At 36.0% G+C, this 5,035-nt stretch overlaps 2 protein-coding genes across 2 annotated transcripts in view; both read left to right on the forward strand.

Moving 5' to 3' along the window:
* The window catches only part of LOC103736101, a 287,348-nt gene that overhangs the window by 215,415 nt on the left and 66,898 nt on the right, over positions 1–5,035 (forward strand).
* Positions 1–5,035, forward strand: part of LOC115070745 (protocadherin alpha-9-like) — a 195,779-nt gene that overhangs the window by 162,391 nt on the left and 28,353 nt on the right.

Consider the following 5,035-nt stretch of genomic DNA (forward strand, 5'->3'; position numbering starts at 1 on the left):
GTTAAATGAGTTTTTCTCCTTTTTATCTGCTCCTCAGACTTTACTGTTCCTCAAGTACTCAGTTGTTTGATGTGCTTTAAAATTAATTAATTAATTAATGCGTGTGTGTGTGTGTGTGTGTGTGTGTGTGTGTGTGTGTGTGTGAATGCAGACACATGCATGCCACAGTGCAAGCATGGAGGTCAGAGGACAACCTTGGGTGTTAGTCCTGGCCTTCTACCTTGTTTGGGATAGTCTCTGTTGTTTTTCTTCTGCAAATTCGGGCTGTCTGAATGGAGAGCTCCAAGGGCTTCTGTGTCTCCACCTCCTATCTCTGACTAGGAGTGCTGGGATTACAGAAATTGGTGCTAAGCACATGCATGCCACAGTGCAAGCATGGAGGTCAGAGGACAACCTTGGGTGTTAGTCCTGGCCTTCTACCTTGTTTGGGATAGTCTCTGTTGTTTTTCTTCTGCAAATTCGGGCTGTCTGAATGGAGAGCTCCAAGGGCTTCTGTGTCTCCACCTCCTATCTCTGACTAGGAGTGCTGGGATTACAGAAATTGGTGCTAAGCATCCAGCTTTTAAGTGAGTTCTGAGGATTCAAACTTGGGTCCTTATGCTTACATGGCAAGCACCTTTACTCACTGAGTCATCTTCCCAGCCCTAAATTTTATTCTTGATTGTACATAGCAATTGTACATATTTGCAAGGTACAGTGTGATAGTTAAATGTATTTTTATATTCATCACCTAAGATAGCTATCATTTCTGTTTACTGAGCATTCACAACCCTTTCTTCTGGTTATCTGATAGTTCAGCAAATTACTGTTGACTACGGTCACCCTGCTCTATGACAGAACACTAGAACTTACTCTTTCCTTCTAATTTTGAACCCATTAACCAATCTCTTCTCCTTTTGTCAAGAGGCTACAATTCATTGTCTTCATAAGGGTTTGTTATTAAATTAAATATATTTGATTCAGCTTCAGACCTGATGTTTTAAGTTTTTGCTTAAATGTCTCATTTACCCTAGAATTAAATTTAATAGTTAAAAAAAAGCTCTGTCCAAAATGTTGACTGCATGCTTGAAGAGTTAGATTTCAATGAATATATATTCTGAAAATACAAACTAATATTATTGGACATATAGTAAAATTATTTAAAACACTACCTATTGTCAATTTAAATAAAATCAATTCAAGAGCATGGGCTGAATTTCTAAATAATCACTTAGGTATTTATGAGTCATAGGGACTAAATTATGAAACTTTCATTAAGGAAAACAAAATATCGTGGCAAATTTGATTCTGTTTTTTTATATACTAGGAGCTGTGGATTTTTAAAAATTTATTTATATTTTTATTCATTTGTATGCATGCATTGCCTACATTTATGTAAGTGCACCTTTGTCGTGCAATGCCTTCGTAGGAGAAAAGGGTACCATATCCCCTGGAACTGGATTTACGGACAATTGTTAGCTTCCATGTGGGTATGGGAACGGAACCTGGGTCCTGTGCAAGATCAGCAAGTGCTCTTAACCGCTGAGCCATCGCTCCAGCCCTGAGCTATGAATTTTGTAGACAAATCAGAAGTAAATAAATTATCTCACTTATGATTGACGGATAGGATAAACAGGCATAAAATTTGGAGGAGTATTTTAGTATAATATACTTATAACTGAGCACCTCTCAGAATAAACACATAAGCATGTGCATGAATATTCTTTCAGAAATGCACCCAAATATTCAATTATGGAATAAAATGAGTTATGAAATATCTATGTCGTGAATATTACACAACTTTTACTAAGAAGAAAATAGTACTATATGTATATATTATTTATGGGAAAAGATGCCCATCATATCTATTAAGTAAAAATTAAAAAAACAAAGTTGTGCAATAATGTGCAGAGGGTGATCCAAGTTTGTCAAAATGTATGTGTGCACATTTACATATACACAGGTTAGAGTCTGGCGATATTACCTGTCTGCTAGTAGCTTAGTCTATCAAAGAATGAGATTTTTAAAGGACTTTAAGTTTTATTGCTTTTAGCAATCCAAAAATTGAATGTGGTTCAAGAGCACATTGAACCAGAATAAAATAAATAGAAAACAAAGAAAAATAAAGATAAATCACAGGAAATACAATCTGATTTTGTCACGATAGTTGTTAATGTTCTTAATAGGTTATCAGGTGTCATCATTGTCAGCTTAAGGAGCACTAAAGCCATATATTCTCAGAGGCACAGCTATCTCATATATCCCATGTGTGCACTGATTTATGAACCAACAAATGTTTTATACATGATTGAAATTTTAAATGAACTTGTGACAGTTTGGATCAAAGGAGTACTAAAGTACTACTGAAACCAATCACAGGAGGTTCTGCTGAAAGTTTAATTACAGAGGATATTGGATATCCGAGGGTGACAACTCTGATATAATAGATGTGATACTGAATAGAAAGAGCAAAAGTGAGACTTTTTCTACTTAAAATTAGCCCTGTATTTCTAGTAACTAACAAACCATTCTGTTTAAACCCTATGTCTTTTAAATTTTTATTTATTTATTTTTATTTTATGTCTATGAGCTTGAGACCAAAAAGAGGAAAAAATACAGAAACAAAATTGAAAAATCTATTTTTAATTTCTAAATAACTAATAAAATGAGTTTTGTTAATGTAATTACCTCATCAAAATGCCTCAAAGTATCTTTTAATATTCATAAAAACATAACATATTTTACCTTGACTAATTTAGAGGATTTAAATTTTAACTGCCTTCTTTGGTTACATGTATAATTGCTAAAGGAATTATGTAACAAAATCCATCCCTGGGAATATAAACATGATTTATAACTGAAATATCCAAGTCATTTGTAAAACCTCCCTACTTACACAGAAGTTTTTAGGTCAGCAGACAGTATTGGAAGAAGTTGGCCTGGAGGGGAGGGGTCTTTTTATAGCATGATTCTACTAAGAGTATTTTAAAATATATATTCAGAAGATGTGATGAAGTCTCTATAAAGCAGGAATTCGTAATTGTGAAAAACAGCTAAATAGGATTGCATGTAATACTTAAAATTAGTGGTTTCTGACCAGTCATAAGACTCTTGATTAGAAGTCCAGGTATACTGAGCAGACGTTAAATCAGAATGCTAGAAATGAGATATAGGAGTCTGTGCACGCTGCTCAGTGCTGGAACATTTGCCTGGCATGTGCAAGGCCTTTAGTTTAATCACCAATACCAAAATCCCTCAAAACAAAACAAAACAAAACAAAAAGGCCAACTTACCCAACCACAAAACAAAATAACAAATAAGAAAAAAAAAATTTAAAAACAGAAAAAGAGAGGAAAAAAAGGAGCATGGCAGGAAATAAGGCCAAAATTTACCAATGGGATGTCGTGAAATTGAAAACGTCTGTGCAACAAAGGAAACAATTAGTCCAGTGAAGACACAGCCTACAGAATGGGACAAAAATCTTTGCAAGCTATACATCTGACAGAGGATTAATATCTAGAATGTACAAAGAAGTAAAAACAAACAAAGTAAACAAACAACCCAATCAATAAATGGGCTAATGAAATGAATAAACACTTCTCAAAAGATAAAATAGAAATGGCCAAAAATTATATGAAAAAATGTTCAGTTTTGGGGCTGGAGAGATGGCTCAGTGATTAAGAGCACTGGCTGCTCTTGCAGAGAACCCAGGTTCAATTCCCAGTATCCACATGTTAGCTAACAACCATCCTAGCTCCAGTTCCAGAGGATCTGACGTCAGCTTCTGATCTCCTTGGGCATTTCAGAACAACGGGTGCACTTGCAGGTAATATACTCATACACATAAAATAAAAATAATAAAGAAAAAAGAAAAATGTTCCATTTTACTAGCCAAAGGAGAAATGCAAATGAAAACTGCATTGAGACTCCACCTCACTGTAATCAGAATGGCAGTCTTTGAGAAAACAAATGACAACAAATAGTGACCTGTATGTGGATAAAAGGGAATCCTTCTGCAATGACAGTGGAAATGTAAACTAGGCCAGCTTGGGAGGAGCCCCTGGCTCTTTTCTTTTACCAGTTCCACCTATGTGAAGATAAGTCAAAGGTCCTACTTGATCATGGCTGGCTTCAATTGGAAGCATGGAAGAAATGTTTCCTCTGTGTTGACCCTCCTATTTGTAGACTGGATACTGGTTCAGGTCCATCTGGTGGGGTCTCCACGGCCTCCTTGCTCAAGAGGACAGGTGACATACCACAGTTACAGGACATTTTGAGAGATGCTCCATGGTCCCCTGGGACTTAGTCAACTTAGGAGGGCAAGGAGCAAAAATTGTCCTTTATGTCCCCCTGACCAAATTAGTATAGACCTCAAAGTATGTCTGTTAAACATCCAAGAAGGTTAGTTCCACCAGCCTGGTACTTTTAATTATCATAGGCCATATAGATAGAGCTGGGCAAAGACTAAACACTCTCAGATAAACCTTGCCTAGGCATATATTACATTCTTTGATCTGGTTGTATATATAATTTGTCAGTAGGTTGTTGACCTTATATGGTTCCCTCTGGTTTTCTAAAACTAGCTAGGCATTATTTATCTCTCACATTGTCTAACACTTCCACCATGGTTTCCCCACTTAAGGTGCCATGATTTTTTCCATTTCTCCCTTAATAATACCCTTCTCCTATGGTTCCACCTCTCTTGAGCTCCTTCTTTCCCTTTATCCCCTAGGTTCCTTATATAACCTTCCCTCCCCCCACCCTTAAAATAACCCCATTATTATCCATATTTCCCTTGTTAAAACCTGTTTTCTACTGTTCCTCTCTTTCAGATCCTCTCTTTTCCTTTACTTCCCTGGTTCCTCTTCATTATCCTGTTCCTGTAGTTATGTCTGGATACATATTCATTTATAAGGATTTGGTCCTAGGATCCACATATGAGGGAGAGCATACATCGTTGTTTTTTTTTTAACTCTGTGTTACTTCACTTAGTATAACAGTTTCTAGTTCCATCCATTTACCTGAAAATTTCATGATTTCATCTTTCTTTACTGCT

The sequence above is a fragment of the Nannospalax galili genome, unplaced genomic scaffold (genome assembly GCF_000622305.1).
Source record: "Nannospalax galili isolate Female #2095 unplaced genomic scaffold, S.galili_v1.0 scaffold1077, whole genome shotgun sequence".
In the NCBI taxonomy this organism is placed as follows: Eukaryota; Metazoa; Chordata; class Mammalia; order Rodentia; family Spalacidae; genus Nannospalax; species Nannospalax galili.